Raw genomic sequence first — 24,250 nt, 5'->3', positions numbered from 1 at the left:
ATAGCTAAATAAAACAAAACTTGACTTGTTACATTTGCACTCTGGTTGGATGCCAAACGTATTCTGGTTGTACTGTACTTGTGCTGTATGATGACAATACATTGGAATCGAATCTCCTGTCAACGCTAGGGGTTCAGCAGGTGTATTCTGAATGACAAGTATGACAACATCACCGTTGTGAAGGGCATATGGGCGAGTGGTGATATGGGGGGAAACCCGGTAATAATAAAATGTCACTAGGCTGCATTTAAGCAAGTATAGTCGTCCACTATGTTGAACGCGCGTTATGGTAGCTTGTTACATGCTTGTCATTCTCATCAGACTCGAAGGAGACACGTCGCATGCTGTTGTTCGCCCCCATGTCAGACCGCACTGATATCCGAAAGAGACGACTCTACATGCAATTATTTTCATCCACTGATGTGTTTTTGTCTAAGTTTGTCTACGTTGTCAAGCCGGTGACAGGAGTCTGTAGGGCCGCACGCAGTGGTCTGTCCACTTCCCCTAGATGGGCGACATCTTCTAGAAAACGAGTGTTCATTGGAGGAGCTTGGAGCGCAACGATGATATTCATTGGTTATGGATTATTATGAGGCGCAAATGGGAGAAATCATAAGGGGGGGGGGGTCAGAGTTCGGCTTGTCCAAGTGAGCAAATCAGCAGATTGCAGAATGATTTTTTTGTTTTGTTTCGTTTACTACGCGCCAGTGTGGCGAGTGCTCTTCATCAATCACTCGCCAAACAAAGAATACTCGCATTTGGCGAGTAAAATGGCCTAATTTCCTCCCCTGGGTACAATACAGTACGGCTCAATACAAACAATTGTTAAGGGGATGCAGACCAGGTCGTCTTGTTTACATCAGGGTCCCCCATTTTCAATTCATAGTGAAATTTATGACATACATGACATACAGATATACAGTACTGTTTCATCCCGACATTTATGACATACAAGATATACAAATATACAGTACTAATAAGTCAAATAATAGCAAGGGTATAAAATCACAGTTTTTGACATTAGGATCTAACATCCCAACAGACCATCTTGTTTATGGTTTGATTCAGTTTTAGTAGAATTCTCTCTCTCCCTCCGGTAAGCTGTCCCCTCGCCTGCTCGCTCCTCCTCGTTGTGAGGGGGAAAAGAAAGGTATCCCTACCTCTCTTCCACCCCATGGACTCCCCGCTGCTCTCAAACAGTTATACACTTCTGATTCTCTCTCTCGCTCTACCTTGTGTAGGAAACGCACTTCTGATTCTCTCTCTCTCTCTCTCTACCTCGCGTAGGAAACGCACTTCTGATTCTCTCTCTCTCTCTCTCTCTACCTCGCGTAGGAAACGCACTTCTGATTCTCTCTCTCTCGCTCTACCTCACGTAGGAAACGCACTTCTGATTCTCTCTCTCTCTCTCTACCTCGCGTATGAAACGCACTTCTGCCGGCAGCAACGTTTCCAGGTCACGGTCTACTTCTCTCTCTCTCCCTCCGGTAAGCGTCCCCGAAAATGTTCCCCCCAGTCCCCACAGTCTTCACTGATCTCTCACCTGTTGCTATCGCTGCTACAGCTAGCTTAGCTGATGCTAGTCATCCACCTCCTCCTGCTACTGTTGCGGCAAGTGATGGCAAGCCCTCTCTTTTCTCCTCCCGAATACATCCTCGTGGGTGATTCCATCGTAAGAAACGTCCCGATTCCCAAAGGCAGGGCTGTACGGTGCCGCACGTGCGACACTGACGTCAGTCTGTGCGATGAATGAATTGACTTCACTAGCACGGGTGCGATGGCCCGTGGCGCAAGCAAAAAAAAAAAAAAAAATATGACGGTAAATGAATGGACCACGGCGCTATCCACCTGGTACTTGTAGTCTCGTGCGATTAAAAACAATGTCCCGTCTCGCGTAGAGTCCATATCAAAACACCAAATCCCATAATCCCTAGCGAACAATATCCCCGCGAGCCGAGGCAGCCAGGTGCGAGCTCAATGTACAGTGACTGAGACAGTTTCTGACAAGATGAAGCGCTTTTTTAAGGTTTTAAATCCAAAAGAAGTACAAAACCCCAAACGAGCCCGAGAGGGACCACCGTTAATAGAAACGAGACAGGAGAAGGAGAAGATTAAGGTTTACAGATATAACGCAGAGTGGAAAAATTATTTTCCGTGGCTTATTTTTAACGAGGAAGAGCAGCTATTATTCTGTCACTGTACCGAGAGGCTCCCGAAAAGATTCGATCAGAAAATCCATATGTCGTGGGTAACAATATCCTAAAAAGGGATAATATTAGCAAGCATAATACGTCCCATCGACACATTCTTGCCCGGGATGCCTTCAACTCTAAACAAAACCCCGAGCGGGCCAACACCCTCTTGCACTCGCTGACTAAACAGGCAACCAGAGCGGATGATGCTGATCTCCGTGAGGTAAAGCTGAAGATGAATGTGGCATATTGCATCGCCAAGGAAGAAATGCCGTTCACAAAATTTAAGCCACTAATTTTACTGTGTAAAAAGAACGGAGCCGATATAACTCCATCGTATGACAACCACGTCCGATGTGGAGAGATGGTCGAGACAATAGCAAATGAAATGAAGTCGGACCTGGTGGATGAAATTGGAGGAAGCCGCTACCTGTCCGTGATGATTGATGGGGACACTGACTGTAACTGAGGGGTACAATTCCCTGACTGTATTGATAAGTATGGTATCATTAAACCACTACCGCTTTATGTACTTTAATTACTGGCCATACAGTACACGATATATGAATATGATGAACACTTCCCACAATGAAATCGGTTCCAGTCAAAGGTATTAATCAAGTATTTAATGGAGCAAAAGGTACATAGGATACTTTACATTATTCTTTGAATGCACTTGTAAGGCAGAGGAATATGCGTAGGCAAATCAATAACGAATGTCCATTCTCTGGTTACGCAGGAGGTAATTATACAACCTGAATCTTAGGGAATTATATCTATGGTACACTAGTAATAGCGGGAGATACTGGAAGGGGTTCCCACTGGTTGTAAGCCAGCAAGGGGGTAGAAGATCTGTCGGTAGTAGGACGTCTGGTCAACGATGACTAGGGAGACTTCAGGTACAGAAGCCGGTGCAGTAGTCTCTTGATCCACAGACGAATACAGCTTGGTTCTCTTGTAGACTGTAGCTCTACAGTGAAGAAAGCTAGGCGGCCTCAGGCTCTCTGAGCGCCGACTCGACTTGACTCCTCTCGGGGTAAATCCAACACGTGCAGGCGTCGGCGATTATCCGCTCCATAAATCATAGGACCAAAGCAAATATATTCCAGCCGCAAAGGGCTATGTAGTCGTCGGGTAGATTAATCCAGTGTACATGTCCATACGGTTCTCGCCTAGGTCTCCTCGGGTGAAAGCGCCATGCGGTCGGCCCAGCCTGAATAAGAACTCTAGCTAATACGAGAAAGCGTTGGAGATGCTGGTCACTATAGAATTCTAACCGCACGATACACTATACACAAATAGACTATTAAAGACTCAATCGAAATATGTCGCACTCGACGGTATAGCGCCAAACTCTGACAATTCAGTTACTAATTCGCACGCGGTCTCGATGCTCTATTCTGAGGCCAAACAGGCCATACTTCACCGCACGTTGTATCGTGGGTGAGGCTTCACTTAGTGGGTAACATACTAAAAGGACGAAGGGTACGGAGGTAAGGGGCTAAGGGGCTTCTACATTCACCTGCGCCGTATTTATACGCACGGTGAACAAATAGTGCCACTCTCATTTCTGTCGCCGTATCCCTGGGCAGGGCCGGGGCAAGTACAGACATGTCGTGTCGGTGACTTTGAACTTGGCTCCGGGGGCCGGTCCCTGGCGCCGGTGGACCACTGTCCAATAGGAGAATGAAATATTATGGGCTGGACTAAAGGGATATTCCGTGTATATGTACAAGGAATATACAAGGGATATCAAACGATATACAAATACTATGCAATATATATCAATAAATAAATATATATATTCGGTTTAATCTGATCCTTTGTAACACTGACGCTTCAAACAAAGAATGCGAGATGGTCTACATTCGGATTATCAAAAATGGAAAACCAGTGAACAAACTGATCGGCCAACAGGAGCTAGAGCATGCCCATGCATTAGGTGAGTAGACACTATTATGACGTTTTTCAATACTTAAATACTGGCTACTTAAATTCCCCTCCGGGATCAATAAAGTATTAATTCTCTATCTAATAACGAGACAATATGCAAATAAGGTAATAATAATTCATTTTATTTATAAAGCACTTTTCATTCATGCAGAGTTCCTTGTATTTCTGATTAAGTGTGTGTGTGTGTGTGCGTGTGTGTGTGTGTGTGTGTGTGCGTGCATGGATCTCATTCAACTGGAACTGTGACACGCATGCATGCACGCACACACACACACACTTGAATAATTATAATAATAATAATAATAATAGATTTATTTATTTGGTTCCACAAATATGTACAGGTGTTTGTATGCATTATATCTATTTGTTATGTTGGTTTCTAGGTTGGTTTCTAGCTTTCCCTGTAATCTGAGTCCACACCAACGCCGCTTCTGTTATATCAGTTATATGGTTATGTCCTTGTTTTTTTGTTTTACAGATTATGGGCAAATAAAGAGAGAATTTGTCTGAAAAGCATTTCTTGTTAAAGTTTGGATTTTGTGTGCCCTGTATGCAAGATTCATGTCCCTTGCCAGTCACATAACTATTTAAGTAATGAACTGCACTACTTGTGGTTGTTTTTAGAGACGTTTTATACTCGTGCTACAAGATTTTGGCCTGTGCTACAAAACTATCAACCTCGGTAGCACCAGTGCTATGTGCAAAAAAAGTTAACGTACAGCCCTGCCAAGGGCATCTCATACTCCTTTTCTGGTGCAAAAGTCCTTGATATAATTAAACATATTCCAACTATTGTGGAGCGCTATCCGTCTGCACATGCAGTCATTGTGCATGTGAGAGTAAATGACGTCAGAAGATGCAGACAATCAACAGACCATCGCGAGACATATGTGGGTACATCAAACTCACCGAAGACTATGCAGTCCTAGTGTAATTCCCTCTTATGCACTGATGACAGCAACACGTTATTTATAGTACTGGTGGGATTTCTTTCAAATCCGGACGGTGAGAACTGTGAAACACATACATGAAAATACAATAAATCACAGATCAAACAATAACAACATACATCCATCTTATTTCTACTTGTGTCTTAGTGTCACATGTCGTTGCAATATTGTTAAACAAATTAACTTAACCTAGAAAACACATTAAGTCCTTCTGCAATAATAACTCACTTAGCAAACATGAGCACTTTAGCTACATGGCTTGGGCCTACACATAGCTAACAACCACAACGTATTGATTGATTGATTGAAAAGTTTATTAACAGATTGCAGAATGGGTACAGTACAGTACAGTACATCTCAATACATACAATTGTTAAGGGGATGCAGACCAGAGAAAGACTTTCGTCTTGTTTCCACCAGGGTCCCCCATTTTCAATTCATCATAACATATATGACATACATGACATACAGATAGACAGTACTGCTACATCTATACATTTATGACATATCAGATTTGCAAATACAGTACTGTTTGTGATACAAAAGTGTCCAGAAAAGGAGTGTATATACATTTGGCGTAGAAACTGTACATTGGAGGAGGTTGGTGGGGTGGGGTTGGGTGGGTTGGGTGAGGGCTGTACATTGGAGGTGGGGGGGGGGGGGGGGTTGGGTAGGGGACACACACACATTTTACACTGTACATTGGAATGTTGACAAAGCCTTACTTGGTCATCTACTGTACAACTAGGTTAGGACATTTGTAGGGGCCAGTTTCGAATTGCAGTCTCACGTAGGTGTTTTTTGAGAGTGTTTTTGAAGGTGGGTAGTGATTCACATTCCTTTACAGCTTTAGGCAGGGCGTTCCACATTGATGTGGCATAATTGCGAAACGTGTTTAGTCCCTTGTTTGAGCCGAATCTGGGTTTTACATGATTTGTGGAGCTCCCTCTGGTGTTGTGATCGTGGTATTCACTGACCTTTGGGAAGTATTTTGACATGTACATGGGTACCTTGGTCGCGTAGTGTATCTTGTAGACCAGGCCCATTGCAAGTTGCTGTACTCTGTCGTCTACTCTAAGCCATCCTAGGTTGTCAAAGTGGGCAGGGGTGAGGTGGGTTCTAGGAGTCAGGTCAAGTAGTAGTCTGACTAGCTTGTTTTGAGATGTTTGTAATTTGTTTTTTAGTGCCTTTGAGGTGCTTTGGTACCATGAGGTGCAAGCATAGTCGTAGTACCCTTGAATGAGTGCTCCTGCTAGAGTCTTCAGGGTATTCTTGTTTACCAGAGAGGAGATCCGGTACAAGAATCGCGTTCGTTGGTTGACTTTTTTTATTACATTGGATGCCATTTTGTCACAGGAAAGATTAGCCTCTAGGATGGAACCCAGGTAGGTAATTTCATCTTTCCTTGTGACAATATTGTCACCCACTGTAACCGAGAAGTCGTCAGTCTTGCTGAGTTTGTTATTTGAACCGAAGAGAATGGACTCTGTTTTGCCCATGTGTAATGATAGTTTGTTGTCGGCGAGCCATATGCAGATTTTGCCTAGTTCCGAGCTGAGGGCTTTTTCAACCTGTAACTTGTTCTTGTCAGAGACCAGCAGGGCTGAGTCGTCCGCAAACAGGAACAAGTTGCAGTCACAAGCTGACGACATGTCATTTGCATAAATTAGGAATAGTAGCGGTCCTAGTATGCTTCCTTGTGGAACACCACAGCTCACTGTGAGGGGGGGGGATAGGGTACCGTTTACTTCCACCATCTGTTCCCTCCCCTCCAGGTAGGATTGTATCCAGCTCACTGATAAACTATCAAAACCAATTGCTTTTAGCTTGTCAATCAGAATGGTGTGATTGACAGTGTCGAAGGCCTTTTGTAGGTCCAGCATGACCATGCCGCAGTATTTGCCCGCGTCCACCTCTTGTTTGATGTGGTCGTTCAAGTAGAGAAGGCATGTGTCAGTGGAGTGGGATGTTCTGAAGCCAGATTGGAATTCGTAGATTAGATTTTTTTCCGCGAGGTATTTTTCGATCTGTTCGTATACTATTTTTTCCATGACTTTCGAGATGGATGTAAGGATAGAAACAGGGCGGTAGTTACCCGGGTCTAATTTGCTGCCCTTTTTGTGCAGGGGTGTTACTCTCGCAATTTTGAAGTCCTTGGGGACGTGTCCCTGTTTTATGGAGAGGTTTATTATGTGTGTGATGACTGGGGTGATGGCTGCTGCTGAGTCTCTGAGGAATTTGGAGGGGATGTTGTCATGGCCAGTGGCCTTGTTTGGTTGGAGGGCGCTCAGTTTTTTGAGTACCTCATCTGTAGTTACTATTTCCAGTTTGAAGTCGTCTTTGTGGACGCCTAGGTTCATGTAGTATGCTACTATGTGTTCTACCCCATACTGCCCTGAGTGGGAGGGTAGTTTGTTTACCAGTGTTGTGGCTATGTTTGTGAAGAAAGTGTTTAAGTAATTGGCTACATCCAGCTTGTCTGTGATGAGCGTGTTGTCCGTCTTTATGTTTATGTTTGAGAACCTGGTTTTGAGTTTTTTACTGCAGCCTAGTTGATTGTTGAGTAATTTCCAAAGTTCACGTGGTTTATTTTTGTTTTCCTCGGTTTTGTCATTGATGAAATTTTTTTTTGCAGTTTTGATCATGGAGTTTACGTCATTTCTTAGTCTGTTTCTTTCTAGTTTGAGTTCAGTCACGTGGTCTTGGAGTTCACTGCTCGTGCTTTTGGTAAGCTTTGACTGACTTTTACGAAACTCAGAGCATTTTTTGTCTCTGGCTTTCATAGCGGTCAGTATTTCAGTGTGCATCCATGGCTCAGCGCGATTTTTTACCCTGGTGGTTCTTAGGGGGGCCATTTTGTTTAGTATTGATGAAAATTTGGTTTTGAAGCCAAGCCAAGTTTCTTCAACCAGTGTACCATTGAGTTCATCTGACCAGTCCAGACTCTCCAGTTCAAGGTTAAAGGCCTCGCTAGAGTAGGTTTTGAGGTCTCTAGATGTGACTGTTTTGTGACAGCCAGCCTTTAGTTTTAGCTTTTTGCGGGTACAGAATATCATGTAATGATCACTTAACCCGCATGCTATAACCCCTTTACTGGAGATCTTGGACTTGTCAGAGGTCAGTATGAGGTCAATGGTAGTCTGAGTTGATTCACATATCCTTGTGGGTTGGGTGATTAGTTGGCTGAGGCCGTGCAGATCACAAAACCTATTGAAGGATTTGAAGACGGGTGCATTTTTTTGTTGCATATCCGTGTTCCAATCCCCAATAAGAATTTTTTCCGCATCCTCAGCTCCAGCTAAGCACACATCCAGAGTATCATAAAAACCAGTCTGTTCTGGTGGTCTATAGATTGTGCCTATTAGTACTGATTTTGCCCTTTCAAATAAGATTTCAATCCATACAGTTTCAATCTCGTCATGGTTAAGGTCAGTACGGTTGCTGAATTTGGTATCTTTGTGTATATACACACAGACACCACCTCCATACTGGTTCCTATCCCTCCTGATGATTGAATAGTCCTCGATTTCTATCTCTGGATCCTGAACAGATGAGTCAAGTTTTGTTTCTGTGAAACATAATATATTTGCCTTACCGTTTAGAAACAAATGTCTGATTTCAGCCAATTTCGGTTTCAAACTGTTTATGTTTAAGTGAAATATGTGAAGTCCATTTTTGCTTGTAATAAGTTTGATGTCTTCACAGTTGAGGTAACTCTGTTCCATTGTGTCCTGTCCTGTGGTGGGGGGAGGGGGGGCGTTGTTGCTGTTTGTGCCGTGGGTGGGGAGGGGGGGGTGGGGTGATGCTTTGTCCTTTGCTGGTGTCTGTGTCTGTATTCCTTTGTGTGAAAGCCCGCGATGTGGGGGGGGGGGCTGGTTGATTACAGATATGTCTGATTGTACTCCATTGTGGGGGAGGGGGGGGGGTGCCTTTTGTCCTGGCCTCGGCCCGGGTAGACTTGCTGGCATGGCGGCCTTGGCCTTGGCGGGGCCAGCCAAGCTAACCGTCGGGTCCTTGGTGGTCTCGATGTCCCGCGCCGCTCTTCCTTTAGCCACTCGCCGAGTCCGCTGGGGCTTCTGTGAGGGTATGTCGCCGCTTGCTGGTCGGCTGGTGCAACTGCTGGCTGGAGCGTCAATTGCGTGGATGCTGTTGGTCGCGATGGGAACCTCCATCGCTTCTTGCTGTAGTCTCTGGTTCCGTGTCATTACGGGACCAGGGTTCTGATGTATGTCACCCGACATGAGCAGATATAATAAAATCATTGATCTCTTATTACACTTGCCTGCCGGGGGTAATTTCTTTCGTTCCGGATTTGCAGTAAGTACTGCGTGGATCGCCGAGGCTCCGAATGCTGGATGTTTCCTCTCCGTGCCCGTTAACAAGTAGAAGTCGCAATGGGACTGTTGATTTACGTTTTCGCTACCCTCCACTTCTGTCTGGAGTTGCTGCTTGAGTTGTGAATTCAGGTACAAATCCATAATCCACAGGAGGGAAAGTAGAAAATGCGCAAAGTACTTTGTTGTTGCTCTGTTGCGTTGGCTGTTGCGTTGGTTACGGGAGCTCCGTAAAATGCGACCGTCCATGTTGAAGCCTGTCGAATACGTACCTTATTGGCTGCTTGCAATAAGAGAGGAAATTATGGAGACTGTATCATCTTCTTGACGTTATGAACTCTTTACAAAAAGACTGTGACTGAAGCTACAAGTTACAAGAAGAAGTGAAACTATCTCTTTACAAGAAGAAGTGAAACTATGTCTTAAATCCGCGGAGGTTTTGACGCTCGTGCGTCGGCATAAAACGTCCCCGGACACTGTGGGCTTCAACCATTAGTTCCGCCATTAAACTGCAGCATTTAGGTAGGAACCCAAAAACTGGTAGGAACCGAAACTTAAACTGAACACAGAGGCAGTTACACTGAGTAGCAACAATATTTTAATATTTTAAACAGTCTTTTAGCCGTATCTACAGTGCTGATAGATGGCTGCAAAATGTTTGCTCAGCTTGTGGATATGGCTACATCAGCCACTTTGATTCATTCTGGACTGAGACAAAGTTATAATAGACTTCATCATCCCAATCATAAGGGAATTACAGTAATGGCGAACAACCTTGCATGCCACATTTCCACCCTTGTAGAATGACGCTATGACTCCTACGTTCTGGGTGCAGAATCCACATCCCTCTGCTGACATTTCCCATAGCCCTCTCAACTTAACTGTCCCAGCACTCCCACCTGACCATGTCCAGCTCCACCACCAGGCCTAGTCCAGCTCCACCACCAGGCCTAGTCCAGGCTACAGCAGCAGCTCCGCCACCAGGCCTAGTCCAGTCTACAACAGCAGCTCCACCACCAGGCCTAGTCCAGGCCACAGCAGCAGCTCCACCACCAGGCCTAGTCCAGGTTACAGCAGCAGCTCCACCACCAGGCCTAGTCCAGGCTACAGCAGCAGCTCCACCACCAGGCCTAGTCCAGGCCACAGCAGCAGCTGCACCACCAGGCCTAGTCCAGGTTACAGCAGCAGCTCCACCACCAGGCCTAGTCCAGGCTACAGCAGCTCCACCACCAGGCCTAGTCCAGGCTACAGCAGCAGCTCCACCACCAGGCCTAGTCCAGGCTACAGCAGCAGCTCCACCACCAGGCCTAGTCCAGGCTACAGCAGCAGCTCCACCACCAGGCCTAGTCCAGGCTACAGCAGCAGCTCCACCACCAGGCCTAGTCCAGGCTACAGCAGCAGCTCCACCACCAGGCCTATAGGCTACAGCAGCAGCCCGAGCCAAGAAGAAGTCTTCAGGCCAAAAGGACTTCACTTCATGCACCTGAATGTGAGGAGCTTACCACCAAAGATCGATGAGATTCGTCTGCTGGCTTATAAAACAAAGGTGGGAGTTATTTGTTTTACAGAGACCTGAGAGAGAGAATAGGGATACGGCAGCTGTCAGACCATATATGGAAAGTTTGATTGATTGTAGCCACGCCCCCTTTTGGAATTTGGAGCGTTCTGATTGGTCGAGAGGTTTAAGGGGGCGGGACTTAGGGTAGGTTATTTTGAGATGATTTATGACCCCCTAGGGCTTCTCTGATTGGTCTAGGATGTAAGGAGGCGGGACATCCGGTTTTGAGGGAGGGTCATCCGGTTTTCGGAAGGGGAGGATTTTTTTTTTATTTTATTTTTTTTTCAAAAAGAGTGTATTACCATGGTTTTACAGAATATGTATTTCTGTATTTCCAAACGTTTTCAGAATATATCATCACAATTAAGTTTTACAAGGTTGAATACATTATGTGTATTCCAAAGTCTTAAGAATATATATTCAGAATAAAAATACAATGTGTGTATCTTAAGAAAGTGCATTTTCTTCCAAATGATGTTTGTATCTTAAGAAATACCCTCTCTCTGTCTGTTTGCTGTTGGTGTGTGTCTCCACTCTGTAGGCTGTGTGTTCTCTCAAATGTCTCTCAGTAGACTGAATATTTCTCCCTCTGTCTAACTGCAGCTTCTCTGAAAATTCTGATAGTGACATCCCCCATAGATGTCATACGAGGCTGGTGAAAGACTAGGACCAATGAGATGACTCAAAACCATCTGCCAAAAGCAGATTTATGACTCTGCGACTTCCCGTTTCTGTAGAAAAACGGCCCCCAAGGTGTCTGTGTGTGTTTTCTTAATGCCAGATGCCAAATGTCACAATCTTTAGATAAGTGTATTCCAAATTACAAATGTAATGTGTCTAATGTGTTTAAGCAAAAGTCTAAATAAATGTAAAATAAATTGTTTGTATTCCAAATTACAAATGTATGTATGTATATTAGTTTCATGGATAAAGACATAATCTTTATACACTTGTGTTTAAGCAAAAAGAAAATTACAAATGTAATTTGTAAAATTAAAAGTGCACCATTACATTAGCATGCAAGGGTCTAGGGTTTGAATTCTTTGAATTCTAGATTATTTAAAAAGGTTGCATTACAGTGCACATTATGCACATTAATTATTTTAGAGTTATTATTAAAAGAGTTGGGCTGAAAATATAAAGTACAGAAAAGATATACGTGTGTCTGTGAGGTGTGTGTCTCTGATCGGGGGTGTGAACAGGGCGCTCTTAGGTGCTAAAACACAGCATGGGAGGCGTGAAGATTAGGGGACAACTCAATACACATTTACAGTCATCATTCAAATGGTTTATATCTTTGTAACATGTACAAGTAATGTACAACATTATACTCATAGCATATTTTTTAAGATTAAGATCACACATATTTTAAAAGATTTTCCCCATAAACATGCATTATGTCCTAATAAACTAACCTACACTTTGATGAATATTGTTACACCGCTGACAGAGATGTATTATAATTATAATTTGGATAAAAACGTCAACTAATTGACTAAATGTAAAAGTAATACCAACTATTTGACAGGGAATGTCAATAGCCTGCGCTTAAGGCTTTTTGAAAATATGTTGAAGCTGGTGAGAGAGAAAGGCTTGTTAAATAATTGGCAATATATGATAGAGACACTCTCAGAGGATGAAAGTCTTCTATCTGAAAACGGCTTAGTTACTATTTTAGATCATATGAATGGTCATTTTAACAGAGCACACCTGTTGTGTTTATACACCGTAATAGTGGATGTTACGGCTTTTAAGCTGAAAAATCATAAGTGTTTAGAAACTTTAGATATTAATCACATTATTGATGTTATGCACGCTTATATTATTGATAAAAAAGGTTGCAGCATGATTTGTAATATTCTTTAATAAAAAACATTTATAATATACACAACTACGCTTCATTGTAATAATTGTTATGTAATAATTGTTTTGAATGATTTTAAGTTCATCCTAGTAATAATACAAATATTATCCAGTTGTGCAACTATATTCAGCTATGTGAATGTGATCCCTTAAAGACTTCGAAATGTCACCAGTTGTTGGGATCAAATCATATTTGTAAGGTCCTACTATACTCTGGTTAAACACATATTCTTTAAACAATTCAATAAGAAGTATCACAATCATAAATAAACCATAAATACCATAAAGTCCACCAAATTTAAAAATAAATTAATGCAACACAGTCATACATATCCTTGCAAAAGTATGGAAAAAACTATAGGACTTAAATGCATCTCCAACCTAGTGTTGAGGAGATAACCCTAGACCCTTCTTAAATGCCGGTGACAGTAGTGTTGCACTAAAAACAGTCAAACAGTCAAACAGTTACAATAAAACATACCAACACATTTGTTATGTATAGAAAAAAGTGTTATTCCCATAGCAGGAGTCGAACCCGCGTCTCCCTGATGAAAGCAGGGCATCATTACCGCTAGACCATATGGGATTTGCATATGGTATACTGTACAGAACCTGTATACACTCTGACAGGGCTCCGGGGGTCGGAAATTTATCTTTCTGTACAAGTTTTTTAAGTGAAATATATTAGTAGGACTCTTTTTACAGCATTCTAAGACTTGTAGATATATAAGAACATAAGACATTTTTTTATTTATTTACAGTTTTGATATTATAAAATATTATAAAAACAAAATATAATCGCTCCACTATACCCCTGGATTCACTATACAATGAAATAAGAATAAAAAATAAGACATGTCGACAATGTAGCTATCAACCAGGCCATCACTGAAACAATATGAATTGTTTTTGCTAGTAGTCTATGTAAAACCCTGCATATTGCAGGGAACTTTCGCAGAGTACATTTCGCAGAGTACATTTCACAGAGTAAATTTGACTCAATCAGAGTACATTTGGATAATTGAATGTGAATGATACATTCCTATCTGTGAACACTAAAATCACGGTAAAACCTAACATTGCATTATTTTCATGGTTATAATGAATAAAAATACATCTTTAAGATGTTTCATGTTAAATGGTTCTTAAAAATGAATTTCCTTCAATCATCGGGACAAAAATCAAACAACCTCGCCGGTAATTATTTTGAATTGAATTATGAATTATAATATTGTATCAACAACTTTCATACATGTTAGCCATACTATACACTAACTATGTTGACTGAATTACATTTTATTTACCTTAGAACCATCATCTTTGAGTTGATTGAATATTTCCTATCGTGTGTAGGATTTAATGCATATCCATAATATTGAGAGCATAAAACGCTGGGGGGCTAAAAAACTAGACGTTGCAAAGTAATTCATAAATGAGTTGTATAATGTACCTTAGATCAGGTTAAAGAAAATACATTTGGGGCTTGATATTACTAAACTTCTAAAAAATACATTTGTATTGAAACATTTTGTTTTTATACCTTATCATTATGCAAACAGGTAAAAAAAACTATGTTGACATGTCTGTTTTAAGTGCATCAGTCAGTTTCATGGTTTTAGATGTTTTATAATTAATGTTTATTCAACCAATAAACATCAAATTCAGAATTCACTAGGATTGTGTTCTCATGTTTTTTTACATTTAGCTAAAATATAAATACACACTGTAGTAGATACACTGTTTTAGAACAATGTTGTTTGCAAATAGTCTGTTTTACTTATGTAACACGTTAGAGTTGAAATTCATGCATGACAATTGGTAAACCTTAGTCATTTGAGATCATAAATCCCCTCTTTTAGCTAGACCTGATCAAAATGACAGATAAAAACATAACCAAACACCTAAAAAATACACCAAAAGCAGATTGATAAAAAATGTATACAGGCAAGCGAGCCTAATCACTGAAATTACAACATCAAACTGTTTGTCTTACAAAATAGGGATGTGTCATGGGGGTGATATATCTCAACCCTTGACTAAAATAGCATTATCCTTCTGACTATTGATTAAATCTACTAAAAATCAACCTGTTTCATGATTTTAGATGTCTATAATTTATGTTTATCCTAGGACCATGCTACAAATCTTCAACACAGTTGGCTGAAAGGTGACTGAAAAGGTGACTGAAAACTGGATTGATGCAAGTTACATGAACATGTCTGTTTGAGGAAACAAAATAATGTATTAAACTATTACACTATTACACACTATTACACTATTGCATTATTACACATTTGCACAATATTACACTATATAACACTATTACATACTAGGACTACCCTATGACAATATTACACTATTACACACTATGTCCCTATACACTATTAAACAGTAGCACACTTAGATAAGATAAACCTTATCCCTGTGGGATAATTCTATTAATTTTTTCAAATAATTATTATTCCTCTATTTAAATCTGGGGACAAACACAGTTTTACCAACTACAGACCAGTGTCTTTGCTTTCACAATTTTCCAAGATTCTTGATTCATGATTCTTAGATTCTTAGATTCTGAGTGAGAGTCTGTATGGATTCAGGGCAAATCGATCAACAGCCTTAGCCTTAATGAATATATATGAAGAAATAACCACAACCGTAGATGAAAGGAATTACACAATAGGAATAGGAAATACACTTAAAAAAGCATTTGATACGATTGATCATCACATTTTAATTTCTAAATTACAAACATGCAGTGTGAGAGGGGTGGCGATGAACTGGTTAAGTAGCTATCTTGAAAATAGACAACAATATGTTTTCAGGTGACAATTATATAATTGCCTATTGTCTACATTAGCTACAAATACACTGTATTTGTAATACACTGTTTAGAACAATACTATTTGGAAATATTATGGTTGAATTACTAGTGTGTAACATATTAGAAGTGCATTCTTGCATGACAATTGGTAGACCTTTTTACCATGTATTCATTTGCGATCATTGACCCCTCTTTTAGCTAGATGGTCAAAATGACAGCAACAGCAAAGACCTAAAAATACACATTTTCTGAACATTACATTTGAGGTGGAGAAAACTATATTGAATGTGTTGTCCCTCAAGGTTCGGTCCTGGGGCCCATACTTTTTATTTTATATATATTAATGATATATGTGAAGTGTCAAACATATTGCAATTTGTTTTATTTGCTGTCGATACAAATTTCTGTATTCCAAATTACAAATGAAATGTGTAAACTTAAGATATGGTTTAATAACAATAAGCTATCCCTAAATTTGGAAAAACGAAATGTATGATATTTACTAATCGAAAGAAGGACAATGTGGCATTATGTATTGACAAAGGAATCCAAGGATTATGTTGGATGAGAAAATGACATGGAAGCCACATATAATGTACATAAAAAAAATAAGGTAGCCAAGAGTGTTTTGTTTTGAACAAGGCAAAGAATGTGCTTGATTATAATTCTATGCGAATATTATATTGTTCACTCATCCTACCATATTTGAGTTACTGTGTGGAAGTGTGGGGTAACACGTATGAAAGCAACATAAAGCCCTTATTTATATTACAGAAGAGAGCAGTAAGAATAGTTCACAATGTAGATTCAAGAGAACATACCAATGAATTATGTATTAAATCCAAACTATTGAAACTTAAAGAGTTAGCTGTAATACAGACTTTATTAGTTTTGTTTAGAGTAAATGCAGAGTATTACAAGCAAATATACAGAGGTTGTTTGGTCCCTAATCTTTCACACCTCCTTGCAGCATTTTGACACCTATAACAGGGCCCCATGTTCACACCCAGATCCTCAAAAAGATAGATATTTACAGCACTTTATATTTTCGCCCCAACTCTAATCTATCATGTCTTTAACTTTTATACCTAATCATATATTGATTGATTGATTGAAAAGTTTATTAACAGATTGCAGAATGGGTACAGTTTAAAAGTTTTTTATTTTGAATAAGGCCTTTTCCCCACACTCTGTGCTATTTCAGGTTACTGTGACATTAAAAGAGGGGGTGGCGATGTCTGAACCGTGCTAAAAAGGGGAAGTTGACCTGAAAATGCATGCTTACCATTGCTACAGTGTATGGACATTCAGGCCTTGAAGCGATCTATATCCAAAATAAGTCTTAATTAAAGATGGTTGAAATACCCTATTTAAACAGTTAAAACAGCTTGGACAGATATTTTCTGGACTGTTTTCACAAACAGTGTTGTATTTGTAAATCTGCTATGTCCTAAATGTCTGGATGTATTGAAAAAAGGGGGACTCTGATGTAAACAAGACATAAGTCTTATGATCTGTAGCCTTTTAATTTTAGTTTTACGAAATAAGAAAATAAGAATCACCACCCAAACTGTCAAATAGTTGGTATTACTTTTACATTTAGTCAATTAGTTGACGTTTTTATCCAAATTATAATTATAATACATCTCTGTCAGCGGTGTAACAATATTCATCAAAGTGTAGGTTAGTTTATTAGGACATAATGCATGTTTATGGGGAAAATCTTTTAAAATATGTGTGATCTTAATCTTAAAAAATATGCTATGAGTATAATGTTGTACATTACTTGTACATGTTACAAAGATATAAACCATTTGAATGATGACTGTAAATGTGTATTGAGTTGTCCCCTAATCTTCACGCCTCCCATGCTGTGTTTTAGCACCTAAGAGCGCCCTGTTCACACCCCCGATCAGAGACACACACCTCACAGACACACATAGATCTTTTCTGTACTTTATATTTTCAGCCCAACTCTTTTAATAATAACTCTAAAATAATTAATGTGCATAATGTGCACTGTAATGCAACCTTTTTAAATAATCTAGAATTCAAAGAATTCAAACCCTAGACCCTTGCATGCTAATGTAATGGTGCACTTTTAATTTTACAAATTACATTTGTAATTTTCTTTTTGCTTAAACACAAGTGTATAAAGATTATGTCTTTATCCATGAAACTAATATACATACATACATTTGTAATTTGGAATACAAACAATTTATTTTACATTTATTTAGACTTTTGCTTAAACACATTAGACACATTACATTTGTAATTTGGAATACACTTATCTAAAGATTGTGACATTTGGCATCTGGCATTAAGAAAACACACACAGACACCTTGGGGGCCGTTTTTCTACAGAAACGGGAAGTCGCAGAGTCATAAATCTGCTTTTGGCAGATGGTTTTGAGTCATCTCATTGGTCCTAGTCTTTCACCAGCCTCGTATGACATCTACGGGGGATGTCACTATCAGAATTTTCAGAGAAGCTGCAGTTAGACAGAGGGAGAAATATTCAGTCTACTGAGAGACATTTGAGAGAACACACAGCCTACAGAGTGGAGACACACACCAACAGCAAACAGACAGAGAGAGGGTATTTCTTAAGATACAAACATCATTTGGAAGAAAATGCACTTTCTTAAGATACACACATTCATAGGCGGCGCGTGGGCTTTGGGGGTCGGAAGGCTCTAAAGGGAACGCCCCCCGCGCGCAGCGTGAAAAATTAGACCTTTTATTTTTGGTTGCACGCAAACTGTCCAGGTTCTGATTTCATATACACACACACACTACTAGGTTATACTACAGCGACCCCCACTCATTTATATATAGTGCAAATTAAGTGTTCAAATGAAGGCATCCAATAATATATTAACCATTGTCTTACCTTAATGCAGATAAATGCGACGTTTCGTCTTGGTGAGAAAGACCGTGTTCACAACTTGAATCACAAGTTGCAATGAAGTGAAAGTTTTTCGTAATTTAGATCTCATCATGCTTTGAAAACAATGTACATACAGTAGCTCTAAAAAGTTTCCACGATTTGATGAACTCTGACTCTCATCATGTCCTCTTAGAGCAAGCCCTTGTTTGCCAAGATAAAACAACATACAGCCTCAGCCCTCAGGTGATCGGTAGTTGTTATGCCCAGGGCCAGCCCGGTGCAGCTTCTAAATTACATTATTTAACCTGAGCCTATGCGTGATTGGTTACTGCCTGTACCTGGAATGTTAAACGCTGCCACCGATTGACACCTTCGTTGGTGACACCTCGGCCAGCCGGCTGCAGCACAAGACACACACAATAGCCAGCAGCCTGCGCATATATTATATACATTTCAAGATTCCGAGCATAATATTCTGGGTAGGCATAGCCCCCCCTAGCCTTATATACGCGCCGCCTATGCACACATTGTATTTTTATTCTGAATATATATTCTTAAGACTTTGGAATACACATAATGTATTCAACCTTGTAAAACTTAATTGTGATGATATATTCTGAAAACGTTTGGAAATACAGAAATACATATTCTGTAAAACCATGGTAATACACTCTTTTTAAAAAAAAAATAAAATAAAAAAAAACTCCTCCCCTTCCGAAAACCGGATGACCCTCCCTCAAAACCGGATGTCCCGCCTCCTTACATCCTAGACCAATCAGAGAAGCCCTAGGGGGTCATAAATCATCTCAAAATAACCTACCCTAAGTCCCGCCCCGTTCCAAAAGGGGGCGTGGCTACAATCAATCAAACTTTCCATATATGGTCTGACAGCTGCCGTATCCCTATTCTCTCTCTGACCTGGCTTGATCCCAGTATCCGTGATTCAGAAATGGAAAAACCCAATTACTCTGTAGTCCGAAAGGATCGCAGTCGTAACGGAGGGCGGGTCTGTGCTTTTGTGAGAAATGATATTAATTTTACTGTCAGGACAGACGTGGTTGATGAAGTTGAAGTTGTGCTGCTGGACATTCACCTGACAAAAACGAAACCAGTGCTATTGGGAGTATGTTATAGACCGCCTGATCAAAGTGCATTTTATGATAATCTAGAGAATGTATTTGCTAGCTGTGGTGTGACGAAAAACGAATGTATTTGGATGGGTGATTTTAATACTGATGTATCTAACATGGACTGTCCAACGCATGGTGCTTTTACTAGGTTTAGCAAACTGTTTGACTTAACTCAGCTGATTAATGAACCCACCCGAATAAGTAAAACTACCCAAACTACAATAGATCTTATCATGGTGTCAGACAAATGCAATATCTCGCAACATGGTGTGATTGCTTATGGTATCAGTGACCACTTCATCACATACTGTACCAGGAAGGTTCATAGAGAAAAATGTTCTAGCCATAAAAACATTAAAATCAGATCTTTCAAGAACTACTGTGTTGAGACCTTTAGGGAGCAGCTTAGGAACACGGACTGGTCTGCAGTGTTGGAAAATGATTTTGATGGTGCCTGGGATTTGTTTAACCACTGTTTCCTTCAGGTAGTGAATACTATGGCTCCATATAAGCAAGTTAGGTTAAAGCAGAGATCAAGCCCATGGCTTGACCCAGAAATTCTAAATGCTATTAAGCAAAGGGAGGAGGCCTTGCTGAAATTTAAGAAATCCCATGAGCAAGCAGATGCTGATATATATATAAATAACGCAGAAATGAATCTCAACGAAGGGTTAAGGAAACCAAAAAGGAGTACTACATGAATCTAATAAAGGAAAACAAAAATGAACATAAGAAGCTATGGAAAGCTCTGAGAGCCAGCAGTGGCAAGCCCAATATTGGCCTAAATATCAAAGGTAAGATAGAATTTGACGTAATTACAGGCCAGTATCCAAATGGGGCATTCTACCGAATTAGTTCAAAGTGCTGTCCCACAACAAGAAAAACTATTTAACAAAACAATTAAGTATTCAGACATAGATATTTACTAAGAATATGTTATGATCTATTTAAACCCAAGGCATTCAATTATATTGTGATGAGCTAAATATATACAAAATCATCATTTATAGGGTACTTTTTTTTTTTTTTTACTTCTTTTTATTTGAATAACAGGTGTACAGCAGATACATGTCCCACAGCACACATCAATTATCTCACCCTCTGGTCCCTTCCCCCACCTGCAGCCAACAAAACTAAATAAAGACAGGACAATAATAAAATTAAAATAAACAATAAATAATAACAACAATGACAACAACAACATCATTGTTATACAACAGACAGGCCTCTTACGCGCCTTATAGGGTACTTTCTATTGGGAAGTAGCTGTCCCAAACCCTGACATGTAAATTTCAATGTATGTAAATAACACAATTTTTTTTAGATTTAGTTCAATGGTGTAATTTCAAAGATCTTCGTGATTAGTTTAAACAGAAGTTGAACGATTTAGATTTATTGTGGGTTTAATTTTTAAATAAAAAAACTATACTCAAAAAACCTTGTCCCGTTTTCATGTCACTACTGAAACACAGGAGTTTTAGTCCATTGGCTGAGCCTGGTTTTTAGCCACACCCCTGCATTTTTGACCAGGCATTGACACTGCCTCCCTGTCCCTCATGGCTGCATGGTAAGTAGCTAAATCCCATTGAAATAAATGTGTTCCAAAGTCTGAAAATCAGTGTGAAACCATAATAATTGTCACCACCGAACACATATTTTCTTCAATTAAGTAAACTTTTTTGGGGTTTCATGCAGAATATTATGTTTTTATGTGTGTACACCTCTTCAAAGATGTGTATACTAGCCATGTGCTTGCTAGCATTCTTTAGTTATGCTCAAAGTTAGCCAGAATTGTTACTATCGAAACAGTCACTACCGAAACATATGGTAACGTTTTGGTAGTGACAAAATGGAATGGTAAGTTGTTAAATCCCATCATTTTGAAATAAATGTGTTCCAAAGTCTGAAAATCAAAAAGTGTAACTTTAAGAATGGAATATATATTCTCTTCAATAAAGTAAACTTTTGGGGGTTTTATGCTAAATATTATGTGTTTTTTATGCAGTCACTACCGAAACACTGGGTGTTTTGCAAAAAAAATTAAGTATATTGAGTTATAAACTAAAATGTTTTGATAATGTACGTTCAATTTCATCAATCATTAACTCTGAAATCAATATGATCAGTGTTATGCATTTTACAGAGAAAGATTGCTTTTAGAATTTGATCTAATTGTATCAATTGAACTTAGAAATTTGGTAAAAAAGTAATTTTTATTGATTTAATTGTGAAAACCTTCAAGAATAATTTTCAAAAATACTCTTTAGAGAAGGGAAAGAAACACAATCGTAACAGGTTAATATAATACCTTTTTACTATATTGTATTACTATGTTTCGGTAGTGACCATTTTTGGGAGAGGAAAAACATTCCAAAAGATTCTGAAAATACAATATAAAAATTGCCGGTACGCTCACTAGATACAGTATATGTACTTTAGATATGGTACAATATATATTCGGACAAAGTTTTGGGAATAAACATACAAAATATTCTAAATATTTCCAACCTGACTTTCAACCAATTCGGTAGAATGGCCCATATATGTGTGCGTGTCAATGCGTGTGTGTGTGTGTGTGTGTGTGTGCGTGCGTGCGTGCGTGTGTGCGTGCGTGTGTGTGCGTGCGTGCGTGTGTGTGTGTGTGGAGATGTTTTCCCTCTGCAGGATGAACATAATATACTCATACCCATTAATTTCCTATGGCGGTCAATTCTGACAGAAAACATCATAGGTGTGTCACTGTTCAATGCAAGTGGTGATCATCAATTGTATAAATTATGTTCAGAGGCCTAGTGGAGGATAACATAAGGTCTTGAGGCAATTGGATGAAAAACACAATATGTATGATTACAAACGAAGTCACTCGGTCAGATTTGACCGGAAAACGCAAGAGAAGGGTTAAAGCAGCAACCATAGATATAAAACATTAGATGCCACGTGTCATAGTCAATTGACATTTTGGAATTGGACCTTCTTACCTGGGTCCTGTTCTAAACTTACATAATATGAATTATAGATATGTACAGAGATAATGACGTAGAGATAGATATGATTGGGAATGAGAGATATGAGTGAAGGTTGTGTGTGTATGTGTCAGAAAGGGAGATCATAGATATGAGAAGGCTGTATTTTGTGCACATGTACAAGTTGCAAAGGGGGGTGGGGTAGTGTGTGTAGATAGATATGTCTGGGACTGAATGTGTGTGTGTTTGTGCGTGTGTGTTTGTGCACGTGGGATAGTAAGAGAGACAGGGAGAGATAGTGTGTTTGTGCATGTGGGATAGTAAGAGAGACAGGGAGAGATAGTGTGTGTGTGCATGTGGGATAGTAAGAGAGACAGGGAGAGATAGTGTGTTTGTGCATGTGGGATAGTAAGAGAGACAGGGAGAGATAGTGTGTGTGTGCATGTGTGATAGTAAGAGAGACAGGGAGAGATAGTGTGTTTGTGTTAGAAAGAGAGTAGTTGAGCCTTGTGTGATCTAATCAAGTTTCAAGTTCAAGTTTCTTTAATAGTTGTCATACAGAAGTACAGAATACTTTTATACAAAATGCTTCTTTCTGTTACGCTCCAAAGACTGTGCTAGACAAAAGATAAGTATGAAATAAAATAGTATAGCATGTAAAAATAGAAGTAAAAATAGAAGTCACGTACGTAGACACAGTGTTCAGTATATACATATGTACAATCTCCTCCATACTCATGTGTATAAAGTGATGCCAGCTTCCTTAGTCTCTTTGATCATGTTAGTACAGTAACTAGGCTGCACTAGTCTCTCTGATCATGTTAGTACAGTAACTAGGCTGCACTAGTCTCTCTGATCATGTTAGTACAGTAACTAGGCTGCACTAGTCTCTTTGATCATGTTAGTACAGTAACTAGGCTGCACTAGTCTCTCTGATCATGTTAGTACAGTAACTAGGCTGCACTAGTCTCTCTGATCATGTTAGTACAGTAACTAGGCTGCACTAGTCCCTCTGATCATGTTAGTACAGTAACTAGGCTGCACTAGTCTCTCTGATCATGTTAGTACAGTAACTAGGCTGCACAGCCGACAAACATAGTTGCTGCCTAAACAATATCCAGGTAAAATGGCGGACGGTTATCCCATGATTTATGGCGTAATGTCGCATCTATTTTTTTTATACGTTTTATATATGGCAACACCGCTGGTCTAACTGTTGGGTACAGTATTTAAGGTTAGGCAATTGTGAAATACTGTAATCACAAACGGGAACATATACATATTGATCAAAGAATAATGTCCAAAGGACCTTCTGATTAAACAAACCTGCTTTGTGTTTCTTCATCTCACTTTCACAACACTCTGAAGTTTACGGCCAGTCTCGACTCCTCCTTAGTTCAAATCTGTCTCCAGCAGCTGCAGTTAGTCCGTTCTTTACACAACCTCTGCATTCTAGATCTGTTCAGAGTTAACAGAGTTAGAGATTAGCAGCATTAGCCCGTTATAGTCACAGGTGGCTAGCGTGATTTTCTTCCGTAGCCTCTGTTTGCGAAGACGCTCTCTGATTGGCTAGCCCGCGTACAGCGAAGACCC

The sequence above is a fragment of the Notolepis coatsorum genome (genome assembly GCF_963971535.1).
Source record: "Notolepis coatsorum genome assembly, chromosome: 12".
NCBI lineage: Eukaryota > Metazoa > Chordata > Actinopteri > Aulopiformes > Paralepididae > Notolepis > Notolepis coatsorum.
Note: the sequence above shows the minus strand (reverse complement) of the source record.